The sequence below is a fragment of the Engraulis encrasicolus genome, chromosome 3, assembly GCF_034702125.1.
Source record: "Engraulis encrasicolus isolate BLACKSEA-1 chromosome 3, IST_EnEncr_1.0, whole genome shotgun sequence".
Classification (NCBI taxonomy): Eukaryota; Metazoa; Chordata; class Actinopteri; order Clupeiformes; family Engraulidae; genus Engraulis; species Engraulis encrasicolus.
In genome coordinates, this window is record NC_085859.1 from 41,567,426 (window position 1) to 41,577,425 (window position 10,000).

A 10,000-nucleotide genomic window follows, 5' to 3' on the forward strand; every position below is an offset into this window, starting at 1 on the left:
AAAATGATACAAAAAATGGGTGTTACATCTCTCCATTTCTGTGTCTCTTTGTCTCTCGCTCTCTTTCACACGCTCTCTCTCTCTCTCTCTCACTCACACACACATACACACACACACACACACACACACACACACACACACACACACACTAGGGATGCAAACGATTAATCGATTAATCGGCTTTAATCGATGAATGCGTTAATCGATTAAAAACATTAATCGAAATTAATCGACAATTCAACTGACAAGATACCCAGGTGAAATGGGCATGTGAAGAGTGTGTGTGAAGAGGGGTGTGAATAGTGGGAATATTTAAGCACCTTTGGATTAATGAATTTAAATAGAATTAATTAAATAGTGGTATATTATCTCAATTTTTAATAAAAAAAATTCGATTTAGTAGGTTTTTTGTCGAGAAACATTGAGATTTCGGGGGGGAAACGCAGCTTATCAATTAATCGTAAGTCGATCGATAAGGCTATCAACTAATGATTAATGAATTAATCGATAATTTGCATCCCTAACACACACACACACACACACCACCCATACAACATATGAATACCTGCACAAGAAGTTATGAGAAGGGTCTCTGCTAAAAATGTAGCATTGGGATGAGACTCGCTAGCCAGTACCTGTGACCAATCACACTGGAATGAGCTTACTACCACACACACACAGACGCACGCACACACAAGCACGCATCCACACACACACACACACACAAGCACGCAGCTACACACGCACACACATCCACACATCCACACACACACACACACACACACACGCACACACACGCACGCACGCATCCACATGCACAGGCAGCACACACACAATGCAAACTATAGACACAAAAGCATTCAGGCACTGTGCTGAGCATGCTGACTGGGACAGTTCAAAGACAACACATCACTAAGGCCCCATTGCATGCAGTGTGTGTGTGTGTGTGTGTGTGTGTGTGTGTGTGTGTGTGTGTGTGTGTGTGTGTGTGCGCGTGCGTGTATTTCATGCAATGTGCAGTTTACCATGATGATCAGTCGACCAGTTATAACAGGTTAAGCAAAGGTTTATATGTACATGTAGAGTACGTACTGTATCTCACCAGCTATATCATGTCAAAGACTCACCCACACTTTCTGCATTTCAGTTTCCCTCTTTGTATGTCTGTCTGTCTATCTGTCTGTGTGTGTGTCTCTCTCTCTCCGTTGTCGTAGTAACTCCCTCTCTCTCTTTCTTGCTTGTCTTCAGTTCTCTTCAGCCATTCTCATTTGGAATTCCCAAAGTCATTACGCCGCCACTGTAGTGGCATCGATGGCCACATCTGGGGTAATTACATGTGTTTACTTTGCAGTGTGTGTGTGTGCGCGTGTGTGCGCGTGCGTGCATGTGCGTGTGTGTGCGTGTGTGTGTGTGTGTGTGTGTGCGGGTGTGTGTATCGAGTGAAGGGAGGAAGAGGTGAAGAAAGGGACAGAGAGAGAAACAGGATGCAAGGCCGAGAACTGTGTGTGTGTGTGTGTGTGTGTGTGTGTGCGTGTGTGTGTGTGTGTGTGTGTGCGTGTGTGTGTGTGAGAGCGTGTGTGAGTGTGTGTGTGCAGATGCATGCGCTTGGATGTGCGTATCGAATGAAAGGTGGAAGAGGAGAGGTGAAGATAGGGGACAGAGAGAAACAGGATGCGAGGATGTGCCCATGAGGGCACAAAAGAAGAGGAGGGAGGAGAGGAATGTTTCGGAAAGGGTAACAAACAGGTGGCATTGTGTGAAAGTGAATCACACAAAGTTACAGAATCACACACAGTAGATCACAAAGTTACAAAGACACACACATAAAGAGGGAGAGAGAGAGAGAGAGAGAGAGAGAGAGAGAGAGAGAGAGAGAGAGAGAGAGAGAGAGAGAGAGAGAGAGAGAAACACATTGCGCGCCAAACACACCTCCTATTCTTCTAAACAATCGGGCCGTGTCATGCCATGCTCATCACCCAAGTGGGTGACTCAGTCCCACTTCCAATGGTTGAAAAGGTGCTGCTGCAACTGAGCTCCACTCCGGGTCTTCCCCCTCTGTAAATCACCCTCTTTCAAGCTGCCTCGAGGCTCTCTCTCTCTCTCTCTCTCTCTCTCTCTCTCTCTCTCTCTCTCTCTGTCAGAGAATTACTGTGTTTGTCAGCAGGCATTCTATTCTAATCTACTGCTGTAAGTAAGTGAAGTTTACATGATATCTCTACAGATGGGGTTAAGAGTTTGTGTGGCTGTTGTCAGCATAGTACTGAGCCCACAGCTGATATAACAGCATTAGATGACAGCCTGCGAGGTCAGACAGGCTCAGCAAAGTCTATTATCACTGCAACAATGTAGCTGTTTGCACAGTAGGCTACAGCATAGCCGTGTCTAATAAGCACTGTGTTGCCATTGCCAACTGCTGTTTAAACTCAAAATGGACATGAGCTGGTCAATAACACAAGCCGCTTGATGGACAGGACAGCTCAAAATATATGCGGCAGTATTCAAACTGCTTGTTTTCAGAGATTGCCCTCATTATTAGTTTATGATTTCGTGAAAGCTGTTCAGAAAGCAAAGGGTATCTTACCTTGTAGGCCTACAAATGCGAAGATATCCTTCCAAAACGAATGTTTCCTCTCCGCTCCGTATCGCTGTGATATCCCTTTGGTTAACGGAGAGAATGACCCAGCAGCAGCGCCAGGCTGCGATATTTATCCTTGCTAGAGTGGTCCGGCGGATGCAGGGAGGGACCTTTGAAAAAAACACTCTGGGAGAAGGCGGGAGCTGCGCTTGCTTGGCACGGGACCGTCCCGCGAGAGATTAATGAATTGAATTGGCACTGAGTCAACCCGTTTACTGATACGGAAATCGGTAACTGGTCATTTTATGAGGTAATCTCTGTAGCCTTATCTCTCCCTTTTTCGGATTAAGGCTGGAATATACCGTTTCATCACAACTTCACGAGAGGGATTCGCTTGCGCAAAGATGAATTACTTGTATGAAACATCATCATCTGGCTTCATCAAAGAAGCAGTTTCTCAGGTGGTCGTCTTTATGCGTTCTAAAAGCAGAATTGGCACAAGCCAGTGGCTTGGCAGGGACGCACACCGGTTACTGACGCAAGCAGACATTACATTTTAATTTTATATCACTGTGAGGCAAAACATGGGTAACTTAATCTGAGCCGAAAAAGAATTGAACAATATCTAGATTCATGGTGAGGGAAGCCGCTAAGCAGGGATGCCAGAGACAACACCAAGTGAATTGCAGATTGTAGGCCTGACTACCTTCCCTACCCCACCCCACCCTGCTGGCAGATCAAAGTTTAGAAATAGGCCTACTACTACAACAACTACAACTACAACAACTAGCCTACTACTACTACTACTACTAATAATAATAATAGTAACATAATAATAATAATGATGATTGTTAACTGTGGTTATCAATGGCTGTTTTCCCCTTCTTTTTAAAAAAATGATTATGGGTGTAGGTAGTAGTGTTTACAGTATCCAAGTCCACTCCTTGACACAATAGGCTACTTTGCCTAGGTCTACTTAATATATGTTATAGGCCTACAAAACATGTGTCTCCAGCAAAACAAAGTTATTAAGTGTGGGGTTTCCCTTCATCTGGAATGGTCAGAAAAAAAACATAGGCTATAGATACACCATCATTCACCACCAAATAAAGAGCAAAAAAAAAAGGGGGGGGGTATTTCTGACACCCTGCTCCCATACGTACAGTAGGCTATGGAGCGCAAATGGGTCAGCTGTCCCGGGCCCAAGGAGAAGGAGGGCCCAGAATTGGGTTCTCATTGTGATGTATGTGTTGGGGTGGGGGACCTTTCAGATAGCTTTGTCCTGGGCCTGGCCAAAGCTGTCAGCGTCCCTGCTTCCAGAGTGCCTCTGGGCTAGTAATGGGCTTCCACGCCCACACACCAACTTGCCCTTTCTGTCGATGCCCGCACAGTCAGAGAGTGTCTGGGGTGTTTGGTGTTTGGCATAGTGTGGATGTCGGAGAAACCCTGGGCACAGCCCAAACCAGCGGCAGTCTGTGGTGAACTGCTCACAGACGTATAGTGCAAATTACAGGGATGGATGAAGATGCTGTTTTGAAGATGGAACATGTTTTATGCGTTCTGTGTGTTTTTTGGAAAGCTACGCTTGACTTGGCATTATAATGTTAGATAGGCCTACGTTAAGGTTCTACTAATATTACTACTACTGACACTAATACCTTGACTATTACATTATAGCTGAACAATCCGGGGCAATAGCTACTATGTCCAACTCAATATTTCTTCAGAGACTTCAGTCAACACACACAGGCCTGTCACGATCAGAAAGAAAAGCTGAAAGGCCCCCCCTCGAAATATTGGGTCAACTTTATGAGTTTGACAGTACCTCCCTCCTTTCAATGGCCAAAAAAGTGCTATTAAAATCTCTCTTGAGATGGTTCCTCTCAACTCATTTGGAGAGAAGAAAAACACAGGACATGATAGGTGAGAGTGTAGGCTACAATCCCGAATATGTGTTCCACCAAGGGTATAGGTTGTATGTGCAATAGCAGGTTGACTATCAAGAAAACATATAGTTCGGTATCATATTATGGTACAGTACTGCTCTTAGCTTTACAATAATGGGGGAGGGGGGAGTCCCTATTTGACAAGGGATCCCACCTTGTTCAGTTTTTATTTATTACTTCATCACTTTATTGGCCCATCACTGTTACTTGTCCTGTCTTGCACTTTGATGTCAGTCTGTAGATGTCAGTCCTGTGTACGTATATGTCCTTGCATGGTATAGAGAGAGAAACGTCTTTTAATTTTCCTTGTATGACATGTGCATATGAAGAAAATGACAATAAAAGCTGACTTGACTTGACTTGACTTGAAACAGTCCTGAACACAACACTTCAACAGCATTGACATGAGAACAACAACAGAAGGTTTTTGAAGGTTCCACAGAAAAAGAGAACTCAGTGAACCATGATGAGAATTGGGCATAAGAGCTTGTTTTTGGTCACAGAAACCCTAAAATAGAGCTTCTGGGAATAATTAACCCAGAGAGAGAGAGAGAGAGAGAGAGAGAGAGAGAGAAAGAGAGAGAAAGAGAGAGAGAGAGAGAGAGAGAGAGAGAGAGAGAGAGAGAGAGAGAGAGAGAGAGAGAGAGAGAGAGAGGGTGTGGACGCTTTCACTCGTCCCTTAGAAGATGGTCACTGTCAACTCCAGAAACAGCTGTCATTTTTTTCCTTTATGGACTTTATGGACCGATGGTATGAAAAACACACTAGTAGAGTCAACAATAGTAACAACAGTGCAACACATGCCATCATAATTAAAGGATTCATTTATGACCAGGGTATTCAAAATGAATGTTATCTTGTTGATACATGGTAAACATGTTAAAAGGGGTGTCGGAGGGGTAACAATAATAGCTGAAATCGTATTGGATCTATAAACACTCAGGGGTGCCGACAGGGGGGACAAAGGGTAGAGTTGTCCCAGGCCCAGCTAGAGAGGGGGCCCGAAATTGGGTCCTTATTACATTGTATCTATTGGGCTGGGATGCCCTTTCAGATTAAGCTTACTTTGTCCTGGGCCCAGCCAAAGCTGTCAGCCCTGTTAACACTGCTACTACGAAGGGAAAACAGACACAATTAAGGAATAATAATCTAGGCATAAAACCTGAGATTCATAAATATGCAACAAAGTCATTAAAACATACTGTCCAGTTGCTTTTACACTTCAAAAAGAACAGGTAGAAACACAGTTACTGCGGAAAGAAATGTGTTGACTTCCCATGGTGCCCTCTGTAACGGATACCAACTAGCAGAGTTCGGTGGTAAAATCTTAGTAGACCTGCCTCTAGATAAGAAGACTCATACAGAATGACTGAATTTGGGCAGCTGTGCTCAACACGATCATCTGGGTCAACATCATGGCAATGGTCATTTACCCATTGAAGTTTTCAAAGTGAGAAATCCGCACACTTAAAAATCCTTGTCTTTTATTTTCTTTTATTTTCTTTTATTCTTTTTTATACTTTTATTTAAAGTGAAAGCCCATCGGGAAACTCCAACTCTCATTGTCATTGTGAAACAGCACTCCACAGCACACAAGTGTTCACTGCACACAATGAAATCGCATTCATGCCTCACCATTGCAAGGGGGCAAGCCCTCAATGGCGCACCTAGGGAGCAGTGCGGCAGGACGGTACCATGCTCACAGGTACCTCAGTCATGGAGAAGGATGGGGGAGAGCACTGGTTGATTACTCCCGCCACCAACCTGGCAGGTTGGGAGTCAAACCAGCAACCTTTGGGCTACAAGTCTGACGCCCTAAACGCTTACCCGTGACTTCCCATATTTCATGGCTGGATTACGTTTCGACTTCAACGGTCTTCATCAGATTCTCTAATCTGACTTGTAAGTGTGCAGACTTCTCACTTCAAAAACTACACTTGGCCTTCGTCCTGCACCTTTTCCTGGGATGTGCACAATCCTCTCCTTCAACAATTTACCCATTGCAACATGCAAAGTTGCATGTCTCATGTAGTTTTCCCAGTTCAAGTCCATCTAGTATCCTCATCTGCCCTGAAGTGAAGAGTTCATCATCAGGACACATTTAGAAATACATTTGTGGTCATGACAGGGTCTGATTTATGTTGATTTTAATTACTTCCATTTGTAGTGGCCAGGGTGTTGTGTAAGGGGTAATTGGAAACAAGACAATGCTGTGGCAGGCTCTTTGTATCATTTACTTAAGAAATGAGCAATGGAGGATTGCTTTAGGGGGAATTCCAAGTCTTATCAATTACACAATGGATATTTCAAAGTCTGAGAAGAACTATATTATATATTGAGTAACGCAATAAATTTAATGTGGCATGAAGCATGGAGGATATGAAGATATGCATGAAAGGTTGACGGTTGGCAAATTCTAGGTATTGCCTTGAGTTGCCTTTGGAACCAGCTTCCAGATGACGTAAAAAAATGCACCCACTATTGATAGCTTTAAATCTAGACTCAAGACAAAGCTGTTCTCAGATGCTTTCCCCTAGCTTAAATTACATATCATTCTTTTTTTTATTATTATTACTTTTATTTTTATGTTTATTTAATTTGTTTTATTTTATTTTATTATTATTTTTACCTTATGTTTTATTTTAATGTTTTAAATGTTTTTTGACTCTAATTCATTTCCTTCTTTCTTCCCTGTTTCCTTTCATTTACATTTGTTAAATTTGTGAAGCACATTGAGTTGCACCTGTGTATGAAATGCGCTATATTAATAAACTTGCCTTGCCTTGCCTTGCCTTGCCTTGAGTGTAATATAGTCAAGTCAAGTCAAGTGTACTTTATTGTCAAAGAAATATGCAACGGGGTTGAAAACAAAATTATTTTTCAATCGTTCCATTCCGAACGGTTCAGGTAGGCCTTTATTTAACGTTTTCGTTCCTGAATTCGTTCCGCCACCAAAATTTCGTTCCTGAACCGTTTCGGAGCGCAAAATATCGTTCGTTCTTATCGTTCCCGGAAGTGTTTTGCAGGCCTATGAAGTCTATTTTTATGGACTGTACCTTATACCTAGAATAGGCGTACCCATTAGTATTTGCCCTTGATTTACACAATAGCTATTCTATCCCCAAAAATAATAGGCTAATTCACAGGCCGCATCCAAAAACATTCAGATGGGCTATCCCTCCCACATATTGCCTACAGACTGTAGCCTATGAATAATAATTTCTTATCAAAAACAATTCTGGATACATGCTAAACTCCTTACCTGGCTGTAAGTTTTATCCATATGGAGATCTTGCGCTATAATTCCTAACCCTGCATGGTTTAGATATGGTTTAGCTGGTCCGTTGCTGACAAATATCTCCAATGTTTAACTCTACAGCGCAAACACTTCAATGTGTGCTTCAGGGTATGCTTTTGTGAAATTTTATAAAATATAGAGAACAAAATAAACTGTTATTAACCGGTTTTGTGGATTTCAGAATAACGTTTCTGTTCAGGAACAGTTGAAGACCATTTCGTTTTTCGTTTCTGTTTCTGCTCCTCATAAAATTGCGTGAAATTCCGTCCGTTCCCATTTTTGGTTTTCATTCCTTGAACCGGTTCGAAGCCCTGGTTTTCATACACATATTTGTTTACAGGTTTGGGTGCCTTATCGCCAAAATGACCAAAATGACTCCCGCAAAATTACCCTCTCGGCTGAAGTATGACGCTGAATGTTTTCATCTCTTACACTAATAAATATGTCCGGTCATTAGGTAACAACATCATGCGGCATGCCTTCTTTTGGAGTTCCCATCCAAGCTTTCGGAGCACAGGAAAGGACATGTGTAAACATCTAGACTGCCTGATATAGCCAGCATCCTCCTCGCCATCCACCAGTCACATGACCAAGGTGGCCTTCTTGGGTATGCTTAGACGTCACCAGGGCTGGACTGGCCATCTGACATAGCGGGCATTTCCCGCACCTTGTGGGCCCCTATTTTCAGAAATGTAAAAAAAAAAAAACGCTACATTTCTGAAAATTGGGGCCCACGAGGGTGTGGGGCCCACCGGAAAATGCCCACCGAGGAGTCAGTTCTAATTATGAGGGGGCCCTTTAACCCAAAAGTGCCTAGGCCCTATTTCTACCCGTCCAGCCATGGACGTCACAACACATCACGTTTCCAATGCAGCTGTCAAAGTACTGCGTCTGTGACGTCACCACACAAGGACGTAAAGGAGCGTTTGGTGTTTACATGGAGCTTCGGCCCACACTAAGAGCAAGCTGCTTTCTCTGTTATTTTCTAATGTTATTGATAACTCGGCCATTACACACACGACTTGCTGCTGTAAAAACAACTCATGGCCCACGTGTAGGCTTTTGAGACCAGGGCTTGACTGACCATCTGATATAGCGGGCATTTCCCTGTGGGCCCCGCACCCTTGTGGGCCCCTGTTTTTAGAAATGTACAAATGTATGGTTTTTTTTTTTACATTTCTGAAAATAGGGGCCCACAAGGGTGCAGGACTCACCAGTGAGTCAGTTCTGCGCCGCAAATTATGAGGGGCCCCTTTAAGCCAAACGTGCCTCAGTCCTATTTCTCCCCCAGTCCAGCCCTGTTTGAGACCACACAGCGTACACCACACAGCAAAAGACAGCATGGTAACATACTGTGAATTCAAAACAATGTTGCACCAATCTGAATCACTCAAGTACTTGGAAACATCACAAAGAAGTATTTTCATTTTCGTTGTCAATCATTTATCTCGGCGTGATGACACAAGTTTGCATCAGGACTTGGAAAAGTACCATGGTGGTTTACGCAAGCAACTTGCCTTGACAAACATTCTTAAGAAGAGCGAAGAGTGCGTAATTGATGCTGCGATGTCTGTGGTTGGTGGAAACGTCTTCAAAAAATCCACCGAAAAATACCACCTGTTCATCCATCAATGTATCCGCTATCACATTTTGTTGGAACATGTCAGAGAGTGTTGGTTGATTTTAGATGAAGGGATGGCTTGAACATTTGACCAATGCTGTTACAAAATGTTTTTGATATTTTTATCTGTTTTTTTTCCTTAATTCTTACTTTTATCTTTACTTGTTTATCCTATTTTCACCTTTATTTTTTTTTCATGTTATTTTATTTTACATCATTTTTTATCTTACTTTACTGTACAGCACATTGAATTGCATTTATGTATGAAATGCGCTATACAAATAAAATAGCCTTGCCTTGCCTTGATGTCCTTGATGTGAGAACAAGAGCCATAGAAAATGTATCAACTGCTGAGATAGAACAAGGGTTTGAGTCACACACACACACACACACACACACACACACACACACACACACACACACACACACACACACACACACACACACACACACACACACACACACACACACACACACACACACTGATGAAATACTGGACAGAATGTAGGCCTACTGCTTCATACACTGTGTGGAACTATTCCTTTTATTCTCTTGTAGCA

General features: G+C 42.8%; 1 protein-coding gene across 1 annotated transcript in view; it reads right to left on the bottom strand.

Moving 5' to 3' along the window:
- Nucleotides 1-2,671, bottom strand: part of plat (plasminogen activator, tissue) — a 26,554-nt gene extending 23,883 nt beyond the window's left edge. Inside the window, exon 1 of the mRNA XM_063195438.1 lies at nucleotides 2,582-2,671. The gene's annotated coding sequence lies outside the window, so the exon portion shown is untranslated. The remainder of the gene's footprint in view (nucleotides 1-2,581) is intronic.
- Nucleotides 2,672-10,000: the final 7,329 nt, after the last annotated feature.